The sequence below is a fragment of the Petromyzon marinus genome (genome assembly GCF_048934315.1).
Source record: "Petromyzon marinus isolate PM22_M1 ecotype Great Lakes invasive population chromosome 84 unlocalized genomic scaffold, UKy_Petmar_22M1.pri1.0 chr84_unloc.4, whole genome shotgun sequence".
NCBI classification, from domain to species: domain Eukaryota; kingdom Metazoa; phylum Chordata; class Hyperoartia; order Petromyzontiformes; family Petromyzontidae; genus Petromyzon; species Petromyzon marinus.
In genome coordinates this window covers 1,301,951-1,314,577 of record NW_027422641.1, presented here as the reverse complement: position 1 = coordinate 1,314,577, position 12,627 = coordinate 1,301,951, and the positions used below count along the sequence as shown (strand labels likewise).

Here is a 12,627-nt window from a genome sequence, read left to right as displayed (position 1 = left end):
GAAGGAGCTTCTTTACACATGTAAGAATGCAGGACATGCTTTATCAGCAGGCCGTTGTTTTTGTCTACAACAGACCTATGCACACGATCTTGAAAATTGTAATTTGATTAGGATTGTCACCTGCAACCCATTCTGAAATCGTCCAACTACCAAAACCCTTGTCTGCATTATACCTAAGACTTTTGACTTGTACATCTCGTAATTTTCAGACGACGGGTTGACCAACGTGGCAATGTTAATTTCTCATTTTATTGACAGTAAACAAAAAACATGGCATAGTTTTTTAATTTCCCTGTTAACTTGTACATACGAGTGGAACGGTGTCACAATGGTTTGTGCATTGCACTATGAATCAGTCCACTTGAGTTTGATTCTCGGTTATAGTTAACATCAAACAAACTGGCCATGAGCCTTTTCGTTATCAACCCACGTTGAGAAGCATGATGGCGTATGGTGAAACAATCTCCATGACTGATCCAGTATGGGAAGACTTCACCCATGACAATGGTTATACATTTATTATTGTTTTTGTTGTATATTACCACCAAAGGAGTAACTTCATACCTGTTAGCCAGCCTATATATACTCATAGATAAACTTTTGCCTAAACACCACCATGGGGATGAAGCTGACTTGGTATCTTCCATACTCTTTGGTTCTTTCGGTAAAGTCACGTAGGTATAAAATAAAATAAATCACGACGTTTTGGGTGCAACACAAGCGTCCGTCATGAGATGGCAAAGCATGATCTGCTGTTGAGGCAGAATGTTTAAAAGAGTTTGAAATGGGTGTAGCCCAAGGGCCATAAATAAGTGGGCGGGTCCAGTGATGTTAATGTGAGAAATTAGCATGTAAATGTAAGAACGGAGAGCGGCCTCCTCGTAGAGGGCATCAAAGTGGCCATGTTAATGTGAGAGATTAGCATGTTAAAGTAATATCGAAGAGTGGTGGAATCCAAAGGCATGAGAGTGCAATCCAAAGGACATGTAAGCATGAGAGAGCTAAGAGAGAGGCATAGAGAGAGACATAAAGAGTCGGAAATAACAGCTGACATAGGCAGGTAGGATGGAAATATCAGAATCATAAAGAAGGTACACCACTCTGTGCTATCGTCTCCACCAAAGAGTATGAATCCCTGCATTCATGAAAGCTTTAATTTAAGATTATTCCAGCAAACTTTACCGTCTTCTACCTCGAACCTTCCCTCGTACGGTACCATGCACCTGTTTCCACCCATCTCCACTGACACCACTATAACTTTTGCCATGTACAGTACCCTACATCACCCTCTTCTGCCCATAAAAATACCTGTCCCGGCTAAAACTCTAATTTAACAGGTCCCTGCAGGGTGGGCTGGTAGGAACATTGGAATTTTGCGCAATTTTATTTTTACACCCCAATAGCACGAGATTTCACTTCGTTAAAGTATTGAAAGGGGACGGACGGACGCATTAATCTATTGCAAGCTGGTACACTCATCTATTGCAGGCTGGTACACTCAGTTTACAACTTCGTTCCTACCAGTAATAGGGAACTCTATGTGGGAATCAATGGGATCGCACACGGGATTCAGTGATGTGGGCATGGAGTACAACACATTTAACCTCTGGGTTAATGCTTAACATAGGCGCTTGAATCAAGGGGGGGAAGGCATTACAACCCAACTTGACCATTCAGTATCATCACCAAACTCTTACGTGGGCTGCCCTATTGAAGGTGTACATTCTTAGGCAAATAATACGCAACATCATTAGCCCTACATTTACAACAAGCCATCAATATGTACTGTAGGTGTGGTCGAACAGCACATTCGACCCGGTGACACTCCTTCTCGGCACCTCTCTAAATTAGTCCGTCGGCCTCCCTCATCGTGGCCATCTTCATTCCGGTCGATCCTGAGAGGAGAGTGCGGGGGCAGTATTTCTGTGAGGAGGATGCTCCCCTCCCTGGCATTCATCACGACGCCCCTGGACACGGCTTTGTGAGCCTGAACGATCCCTTGTGACGTCAGTTCTCTATATGGTTTAGGGCGACTCGGATTAACCACCCATCTCTGGCGTCCCATTTGGATGCGAACACTTTGCGGGCAGAGGATTTTAACAATTCCACTGGGCTTTGCCAAGGATGGTGTAGTTTGGCGGATTTTCTAACCCGGACCTCAGGACAGTGTAACCAGGCCCGATCACCCTGTTCAAAGGGTACAGGCGTCTCCGTTATTTTCGGCAACCGTTTGTTTGCTATTTGCGATCTGCCTGACTCTGCTATCGCGGCTTCACGAGCTTCACAGAGCTTTTTTAGTGGCAGTCTGAGGGAGGCTGGTGACGACACAACTTTAGCAGGGAAAGCCACCAGTCGGTCCTCAATAGGTGGCTCAGGGTCTCTCCCATACATCAAAAAGAAGGGGAAGAGCCTGGCCGATGCATGTGGCACTCTACAATATGCCCCTAGGACCCCTGGGATGTGCAAGTCCCGGTCCATCTGATCACCATTTACAACATGGCACAACATTGCGGACAGCGTGCGGTTAAGCCTATCTACTTGTCCATCACACTGCAGGTGGTATGGTGGCGTTCGAATTTTTCTTAGTGCCCACGATATTACAAACCTCTCGCAACAGGTTAGTAGAAAAATTCTGACCCTGGCCTGCTAGACGTTTCTCAGTGGGGCCCTTGTCCAATACATAGCCATGGAGAAAGGCTTCTGCTATTATTGCAGCCGTTTGGTCATGTATCGGCCATGCAACGAGCCAGTGTGTGCAATACTCCATCCCCTCGAGCAAATATTTATTTTATCCTTGCTGTTTTAGGAAATGCACCCAGGATATCCAACGCTACTAGTTCGTTTACCCTCACCACTGCGATCGACTGCAGTGGAGGCTGTATAGGATGGGGAGCAGGTTTCCTTTTTGCACACTCCTGACAATGATTACCCGCTCGCGTACATCTTTTCACATCACTGGCCAAAAATATCGAGCCTGCAGTGTGAGCAATGTGTTTCGGTGGCCCAAGTGGATTTGTTGTTTGGCGTGCACTTCTAGTAGCAACTGTTTTTGCAAGGGTTTTTGCACCACTAGGCAACAACGCTGCATCTTCATGTCCCACCTCATCAGGAGTCCTCGCCATGGGATGAATGGCTCCCCATTTTGACCAGTTTGAGCACATTCAGCTGCCTGTGCAGCCAATGACTGTATAATTTCATCCTGTTTTTGCAATCGGATTCATTCGGTCCTTATCAGCCCAAGATCATGATCTGTGGGTGGTACATCATTTTCTATCGTTGCTGTGTTTATTGACATCACCTGTCTCGGCGAGTCAGGGAGGGTCGGTTTACACCATGCTGCTCCTGTCGCTGCTGCTACGACCGATCTCACTAACTTTTTCCACTTAGCCCGAGATGTTGGCCGAATTTTCCCTGTTGTTTCACTCCAGGTCGATGTGATCGAGTGGTGTGCTAGTGATGTTGGTGATGAGGGTTTTGGAAATGAGGTGCACGTGTGATCTGGCTGGGTGTACAGGCGACACGCCTGGGTGTTTCTTGGTTGTCTCGGGATGACTTCCCCTCGGCAACCTCTCGCGATGTGGCCCGACCTCCCGCAGTGGTAGCAGTACATCACCGCATGGTCCTGAATTCCTCCGTGGTTGTGCCATGGTCGCTGATGCTGTAGTTGACACCTTGAATCGTTGAACCCCTGGATGGCCACAGCCATCTCTTCCAAGGTCGCCTGCAGATCACCCTCCATGCTGGGCATTGCGGCGGTCCCTGTTGTTGCTGTCCCTGTTGGCTCCATTGGTCCTCCTGCTCCTCCATTCTCCATCACCCTTGTCACATGGGCTGCTACTTCACATGGTGCCCTGGGATCTGTGTGTGCCCAGAGGCATTTAGCAAACTAGATTGAAGTTTGCTCACTCTCTGGCAAAATCGGCAATGTAATGCCACTTTGATAGAGGAGAGTTTGTAGCCGCTCCGCCACTAGCACGTCTCAGGTTGTCATGTCCATCCTTGGAAATGCCACATCTGCAACCGCATGCAAGGTACTTCTATAAGCCATCAGTGGCTCGCTATCTCCTCTTCTCCAGGATGAAAATTGCTGCCTTGCGCTGGACGCAGGACAGAAAACATCGGCCATCCCTTGACAACCTTGTTGGGTTGTGGCAGGTTGATTTTCCGGGATCATAAAGAAGGCCAATAGTGCTCTGTCATCCAACACCGTAGGCAGCAGTCGTAGCACTTCATCGTCAATCAATCGGCTTACTCTAACAGCTGCTTCAAATCTTTTGATGAATGCAATACAATCGCCTCCCGTATTTTTATGCATGGTGGTCAAGGTCTGTTGAACAGCTTCTAGTTGTGGTTGAGTCATTTGATTGGTTCCCGCCTGCTGCTCGACGGGGGGAAGCGATGGCTGCTGCCCTATGGCGCTTTCTCCTCGCCATTGCGGTCCATGGTGGAGATGGATCTGGCTTCAGCCGCGCACTACCAGTTCCTTCCTCTTCTCTTTTCTTCATCATCGAAATTATCAGTCGATCCACCACTGAGGTAAGGTGGTCCAACCTGTCCAACAGCTGCCGCCAATTTTCTTTGTTCGGCGATGCTGGTTCTTGGGTCTTTGGCGGAGCATCCACTTCCATCGGGAACTTGGCTGCCAACGGGGTCCGGCTCTCTCTCCCGCCATTTGCCGAGTTTGAAAAACCTGGAGCGCTTAGGGTTGATAACTCGTTCTCTGCAGGAGCTCTTCGGCGGGTCTTCCTTCTTGAACTTGTAGACTGTATCCCACCACTGCCACCAGAAGCTTCTTTGCAGGTTCCATTTTTGAGAAGAGAGTGCAACTCACACGCTTCACAAGGGTATGACTATCTGCAGCCCCAGTGTTTTCCACTACATTCATCTCGAACAATCTTTCTTAATGGTTTCCACCATGTACAACAGTCGGCCCCGATGTCATCCACCTGCAGTCGTCCTTCAGTCTCCGAGCTAGCGCCCCAATTGCGGGCCTCGCTCTCCCTTTTCTACCCACTCAGCCTCGCCCTGGCAGCTTCCAGCAGTTTCCTTGGTACATTCTTCCAGCAGACTCAACCGTCTCTACTTCCTTTCTCTTAGATGGCAAAGGATATAGTGGTGTCAGTGTTGATGGGTGGAAACAGATGCAGGGTACTGTACGAGGGAAGGTTCATGTGAGTCGTACTTTTGCGTTGTAAATACGTTATCGTGAAATAAATCATCTAGACAATCTAACCTGCGAAGGAGCTTCTTTAAACACGTGAGTGTTAGACTGCGTATTTCCATTTTACCAGTGGGTCAATGAGGGAAGCGGATGGTGAGTAAGGTAGTGAGTGATGGGATGAGTAGGTCATTGGTGAGATTGTGAAATAGTGCTTGAGTGATGTTGGCACAGTGAATGATCAGGTGGTTGCCTGGGTTATCAGGTCAATATATGACTCATGAGGAAGGAGAGGACGTATTTATGTGAGTCATAAAGTAAGGGAAGTGAGTGAGTTCATAATGGAGTAAGTAGTAATTTATTTAGTTAAAACAGGCGAGAACTAAAGAGACTAGGATGATTCTCATTTGCAAGAGAGACCTGGATCACCAAAATAACAAAAGCTAAATAAAAACACAGAGTTACAGTAATGAAAAGCATATATAAACAATAGAAAAACAACTGCTGTGTCTCATGGGAAATCGATATAATGGAGTTAAGGGATGATAGAATATGTGAGTAATGTGCGACATGGATGTCCTCTGGCCCCTACACGACTTAACATTTTCTTTGACTACTTAGTAATGAGACGATTTCCATGGATGTACCAGTAGAATTTATATCTGGTATAGATATAATGGGAGGCTGATCGATGCACGAGTCCGGTCATGGTATGGCTCTCTATAGTTAAACCATATTATGAATGCGGATGATCTGGTGATTACTGCCCACTCTAAGGAGTTGGAGACACTCCATCTAAACACGGAACATGCTACTAAAATATGGGCCGTTACCATCAGCCCCACAAAATCAAATCACCTCCCTGGGTATTTTACATCATCAAAATGTTCCCCTCCCTCAATTCCCCAGGTATTTTGAGGCAGTTGTGGAGAGAGTGGAGATATTTCCGTACTTGGGCAGTGTGCTCATGACCAACTCTGTTTTGGGAGCCGAGGTCTCACTTCGATTCCTTCGAGCGGCATTATATTTTCATCAGGTGTGTAACATTGTATGGAAGCTACCTGATCTGTTACTCCATACAAACCTTCATGTCTTCTGGACCACAGTTATGCCTTCCCTTATTTCTCTCTATAGGATTATCTGCAATGGTTTGAAACATTTGGTCTAGCCTGCCTACGATCTATCCAGGGTTTAACCAGACTGGACTTTGTGAGGAGGCCAAAATTTCCTGAAATATCTGGACAAAGGCTCATCAGTGGGCTCTTCCGGCAAGTCAGGCTCCATTGGCTGGGTCATGAAGTCTATATGCACTGTCACCGCATCCCCAAGCAGCTTCAATTTGGGCGGATAGATCATGCTAAACAGGCGCGGCATGGGCTACAGTAGAGATGGACTGATGTGGTACAGAAGGATGTGGAGCTGATTGAACTTGCTGATGACTGGTAGCAGCAGTGTCGCGATAGGCCTATGTGGAGGAGGTTCATGAAAGACTCTACTGGGGAGGTGGAGGCAGTTGCCCTCCAGCAATAACGTAGGGCAGCGGAGCGACACTCATAACAATGAGCAGAGTGCTATACGACTGAAACACTGAAATTTGGCACAGTGGGGAGCACGGCTTTTGCATCTGCCCGTCATCACCTTAAGTCAACCCATGGTACCTGTGTCTATTCATGACTTCCTGCCAGCCATCCTTCGACACTTCAAGTGACCTCAAAATGCACCAAGCACCGCACAAAAGCGCTGTGGTGATGTCACTGCCACTTAGGGGCAAACGGCGATTATTGTCTTCTTGTTGTGCGTGTGTGCACGGACGCATATACCCCTGTGAGTGTGTGTGTGGGGAGAGATAGTGCAATGGTGAACACTGTCTACCATCCCACCGATCCCAGTTCGATTCCCACTCACGACCAACACCTTTAACGATTATATTAATGGTTGCTGGGCTTTCCGTCGATCGACTCAGCCTCAAATAAGTGCCTGGTGTGGTGTGTAAATATCACCACTGGCGAGACAAAGGCAGCCGGGCGTGGTGCTGTCCACGCACCCCCTCGTGCGACATTCCAGCCTTCATAGGCGCTGCTGGCTAACAGCACTTGCCCCAACATTCTGGTTAGGCTATTCGGGGGATGACTGTCGCTGTTGTGTGTGTGTGCTTGCGGGCGTTCACCCCCAACCCTCCCGTGTGCAGTTATGGGGACTCATTATGCCCCCTCCCGACAAACGGTCCCACATCCAGACTCAAGGTAAGTGACATTAAAAACATATTTTTTGTCCTATTTACGTAACTTTATTTTTTGTTTACCATACAGTATTTATTACAGTATTATTTGCAAATGTATAATATTCCGTGTTATGACTTTAACAATGCTTCAAAATTTTTGTTAAACCGTAATACATTTTACAACACTTCCAGTATGTGAATTTAAATACAGTACACTATTTTATTCAGACTTATGAATTGTTCGACTCACTAACGATTCTCTGTAATGGAATCCAAAAGTTGTACTATTCATTAACAACATCTCCCATTGGTATGGTTGACTACATGTGATGCAAAATAAGTTAAACATAGATAAATATATATTGTACAACACTTTCCCCAACAGTGTGTTGAGGCTACATGGGGGACCTTTGTGTTTGTGCTTGTGATTGTATTGTGGAGGCCTTCTTAGGTGCTGCTCCTTGCTAATAGCACTTGCCCCAATAGTCTCTTGAATCTATACGGGGAACGTTTGTCTTTGTGAATAATGTTTTAATTGGGGCGGTGTCATTTTCTAAATTGCCCCAATGTTTTTAAATGGTTGAATTGCGTTTCAGCCATTTTCGGACCCAATTAATACATCTCTTCATTTCTTGGGCTTGGTGGCGGTGGTGGCAGCTGTGGCAGCGGCGGTGGCAGTGGCGTTGGTGGTGGTGGCATCTTTGTAAATTTGAGAAATGGCGCATTTCAGCTCTTTCAGCTGTCTACTGAGATGCCGGCACTCTTTGCGCATCTGCACTTCGCCGTGCCACTTTTCCTCGTGACGCGCCAGCTTCCCGCGCAGCCTAAACTGCTCCTGCCCTCTCTGTGGATTCAGGAAGTTCAACTCCCTCAGGTGGATGCGCAGCGACCTACGGAGACCTTCCTTTTTACAGTACAGCGACATTTGCCGCTGTGCTGCATTGCAGTCTCGGAGAAAATCCGCACGGAGAGACGCACGCTCGCAGCCAGACACTCTCGTGGACTCCAGCTCTAACTGGCGCTCTTTAAGCTTTGAACCAGGCCCCTGTTCTCTCTCTGGAGAGTCTCTCGGTTATCCATCAACTCCTCCTGCTGATACTGTAGCTTCAGATGGGGCGTCTTGTTCCTCTGACAGAGCTCCACATTCTGCTGGCCCATCCTCTCCGTTTGCAGCGTCGTGGTCTCGCGGTGAAAGTCTGAGATGGAAAGCGTAAACCGAAGATAAATGAAGATCTCCATCCCAAGCAGGGCCAAGAGCAGAACGCCAACGATCAGCAGCGCCATGCTCAGCTCGTGTTGACGGCACGCGGGACAGAAGCAAGTGTGAGGCACGTCACGAAGGGGCGTTATTTATATAACTTCTTTACCGGATGTGACGTACGCTTTGACGTAACAGCCATCCCTGCCCACTTATTGTCAATCATTGCCAACCACGTGACTCCACGGCCCCGCCCCTAACCGCGCAGCTCCTCCCCCATACTCCTCTTCCGCCTTCCCCACGTGACGCGAAGCGAGCCAATCACGCGAGAGGCGGCGCGCGGTCGGCCCCTGCGACCGCTTCCCGCCATTCTTGCAATGGGCGGTGGGGGGGCGAGATCACTCCACGTCGCGAGCGGGAGGAGGAGGGACGAGGGGGAGGGGCCAGGAGGGACGAGGGGGAGGGGCCAGGTGGAACGAGGGGGAGGGGCCAGGAGGGATGAGGGGGAGGGGCCAGGAGAGACGAGGGGGAGGGGCCAGGAGGGACGAGGGGGAGGGGCCAGGTGCGGGAGGGGGGGAGCCGTGGCGCCGCTCTTGGGCCGCGAGGCCTCCCCCTGGGCCCGCGGCGCCACGCGGAGACCGCGACAGCAGCAGCAGCAGGAGGTGGTGGTGGTGTTTGTGGTTGTAGGCACGGGAGAGGTGGTGGTGGTGTTTGTGGTTGTAGGCACGGGAGAGGTGGTGGTGGTGTTTGTGTTTGTAGGCACGGGAGAGGTGGTGGTGGTGTTTGTGGTTGTAGGCACGGGAGAGGTGGTGGTGGTGTTTGTGGTTGTAGGCACGGGAGAGGTGGTCACGGACAGGCGGTGAGTGCCGGGTGATGGAGGGGGGGGTGAGGGAGTGGATTGCAGGGTGAGTGAGTTAATGAGGAGAATTAATAGGTGAGGAGGGTGAGTGAGTTGAAGGGTGAGGTGAGTGAGTGGGTGAGTGGTGAGTTCACGATAGGGAGATTGGGGCTGAGTGAGTGAACGCAGCGCACGGTAAAGATCCCCTGAGAGCATTCGCAAGAGTTGGACATTGAGTGCCGCTGTCAGGGTCCACACGCAAATTACTCACTTGGCATGATATACAAATTAACCATTGTAAACGATAACTTTTAAAAAACCTACGCTATTAGTCAGAGCTAATGCGATGTGCGTTCAGCATATATGTAGCACGTTATAACCAACGTCAACATCATCATTTAGAGTAACCATTAGTCCATACGTGTCACTTGCAAATAGTCCCCGGGTCAAACACAACTTTGCCGTGCGTGCAGGCTTTGTCTCTGGCTGCTCGCTAGGGCTGCGATGCCTTTCCATGCCACAAGATGACGTTCATTGCTCCTTCCACACCGCGACAATATTTACTGCAGTGTTCTATAACGCGGTAGTTGCGTTGCTGAATAACACCGCGTTGTGTAAACTCCCTCGTTACAATGACTAATACAGGGTAAAGCACAGTCCGTGATAACAGCGTGAGATGCGTGTGTCGGCTGAACAAAGACTGAGGCGCGTGGGGAGCATCAGGAAGCATCCAGCAGCATCCCAATGCCTCGTGTGACGCTGTGCCCAGGCATCCGTACAACCGCACATTCCTACTCGCGCGACTTGGTTCTGTTGACTCAATCGCGTTATATCCACTTAGCATCCTTGTCATAAAACGTGTTCCCTAATACATTCATCGTGCTATATCCAAATGGCGTTATGAAAACACGCGTTAAGGCAGAACGAACTCTATAAACTATTTTTATTTTACCAGGTGAGACCCACTGAGCTATGTGGCTGTTTTCCAGAAGCGACCTTTCCACAAATGATAGATCAGCTAAATGGCTAATCACGTTAGAAATGTGTAGCACCAGCCACAAATACTCTAGACATGGGATCCCCTTTGACAGGGTCAGTGTCTCCTTAGATTCACTCACTCCGCCTATTGTCATGCGGCGTGCGCAGCTGCGTCGTGACACTTGGTAGAGTGCTGTCTTTGAGGCAGAGAACTTTAAAATCGTGTGCAGTGGTTAATTTGCTTAACAGCTTTACACCGAACTCCTTGCTTGTGGTAAAACATGTTTGCGACTTTGCTGATTGAGAACTATGCAGATTTAGATTTATAGTAACATGTACTTGGTGTGAGATGAACTTCCAAACAATTTCCTTTGCTCAACATCTTGCAATTAACGTCTTTTTAAATGGTCAGCTTAAGTGATTCCGTGATGGTTATGTAACTTGACCATTAAGATAATCTATGGAGCACAATTATTTCAGTATTATTTGTCGTAAGTAAACTTTAAACAGAACCCATATGTGATATATTGCCTGATTATTTTAATTTTTAATGTAGTCTACATGCTCTTCTGGGGATATTACCCCACATTTACCATTCATTGATGTTCCCTTTGACATTGGTAATTGGCATTGTCACACCATAGTAATTCATGGGCAATTATGTAATTCTCTCTGTGTCTATCTCTATCTGCATCTGTCTGTGTGGGTATCTCTCTCTGCCGGTGTGTTTTTCTCTATATGCGTCTCTCGTGTGTCTCTTTGTGTGTGCCTCTCTCTGTGTGTGGATGTCTCTCGGTGTCTGTGTCTCTCTTTCCTTTTCCACGATGTGGCGTTGTATTTACATGCAAATTCTACCTCTAGCCCCGCCCACTTACCCTTGGGCTGAGTTTATCTCAAGCCAATATAACTTCGTGTTTCAGCAGCTTTCTCGCTATATTTTTTCACCTGATGATGGTTGCTTGTGTTGCGATCGAAACGTCGTGATCTATTATTTTTTCTACCTACATGACTTTACACAAAGAACCAAAGAGTATTGTGATTTTAATTTTGATTGTGATCGTTGTGGTGGAGGTGGTGATATTGATGGTGGTGTTAACGATAGCGGTGATTTTGGTGGTTGTAATGGTGGTATTGATGGTGGTAATGGTGGTTGACTATTACCCCTCTCGTGTCCTTCCACCACCAGGTTTAAGAATCTGCTGGTGTCTGTGCTGGAGGTGGACGTCGGATATCTGTGCGGTCTGGAGCGGTGGACAATAGACTTCTGCAGCTCAACCAGGTGGACGCACTGGGCAGGGGGCAAGATGGTGGTGGCCTTAGAGACTTACTCCCACAGAGAGCCATAGACTCACTCACAGAGTACATTCACACAGAGAGCCAAAGTCTCACTGACACAGAGCCATAGGCTCACTCACATGGAGACACATAGACTCACTCAAACAGAGAACCATTGATTAACCCACACAGAGAACCATAGAGTCACTCGCACAGACTCACACAGAGAGACATAGACTCACTCACGCAGAGGACTATATGCAGTACATCCTCGTCTTTTATGTAATGTGTTTCGCTTAGCGCACACCACACCCACTATAACTCGATTAGCACATGACGGACTGCTCTTATGAGTGGTGTGGGTGTTGGCAGCGTTGTTTTGTATTGCTGGGAGCTGATGCTGTACCGGTGCGCACTGTGTTACGTGGCGTGTCATCCTCTTCCTCAGCCTTTGTTCCAGCATCTGTGTGTAGTGTCATCTCACTCACTCCCTTATAGTTTTCACTCATCATATCTCCCTTTCATGTCCTTTGTATGTATTTTGATAAATGTAACACAATTTTTTATTATTATTTGGCTGCTATAAATTTCCACGTCATAAGCTACTTCATTCATCTATCATTTGTGGCCAGTTCGCTTCTGAAATAGAAGCTAATAGCTTAGAGGGCTTTACTAGGTAAGATAAAAAATAGTTTATTTTTTTGTGATTTGCTTACCTTTCCTATACTTTTCACTTCGATTGTGTTTTTGCATCGTTTGTTCTTGTAACTTTCTGTACCACCCCAACTGGAAATCTGTGAAAAAGGGCTTTTTAGATTCCTCCAGTATAAATAAAGATTATAATATAGATCTTCTACATATACACAACCCATTTAAAATGAACATAGAAAACAGTGTACTGTACTCTCAATTAAAAATAATAATAAAAGTTATATTGTGCTAAAACGGAGCCTCCCCCT

At 47.5% G+C, this 12,627-nt stretch overlaps 1 protein-coding gene across 1 annotated transcript in view; it reads left to right on the top strand.

The window, feature by feature from the left end:
- The window catches only part of LOC142908486 (ribonuclease inhibitor-like), a 223,359-nt gene that overhangs the window by 122,061 nt on the left and 88,671 nt on the right, over nucleotides 1-12,627 (top strand). The window lies entirely within an intron of this gene.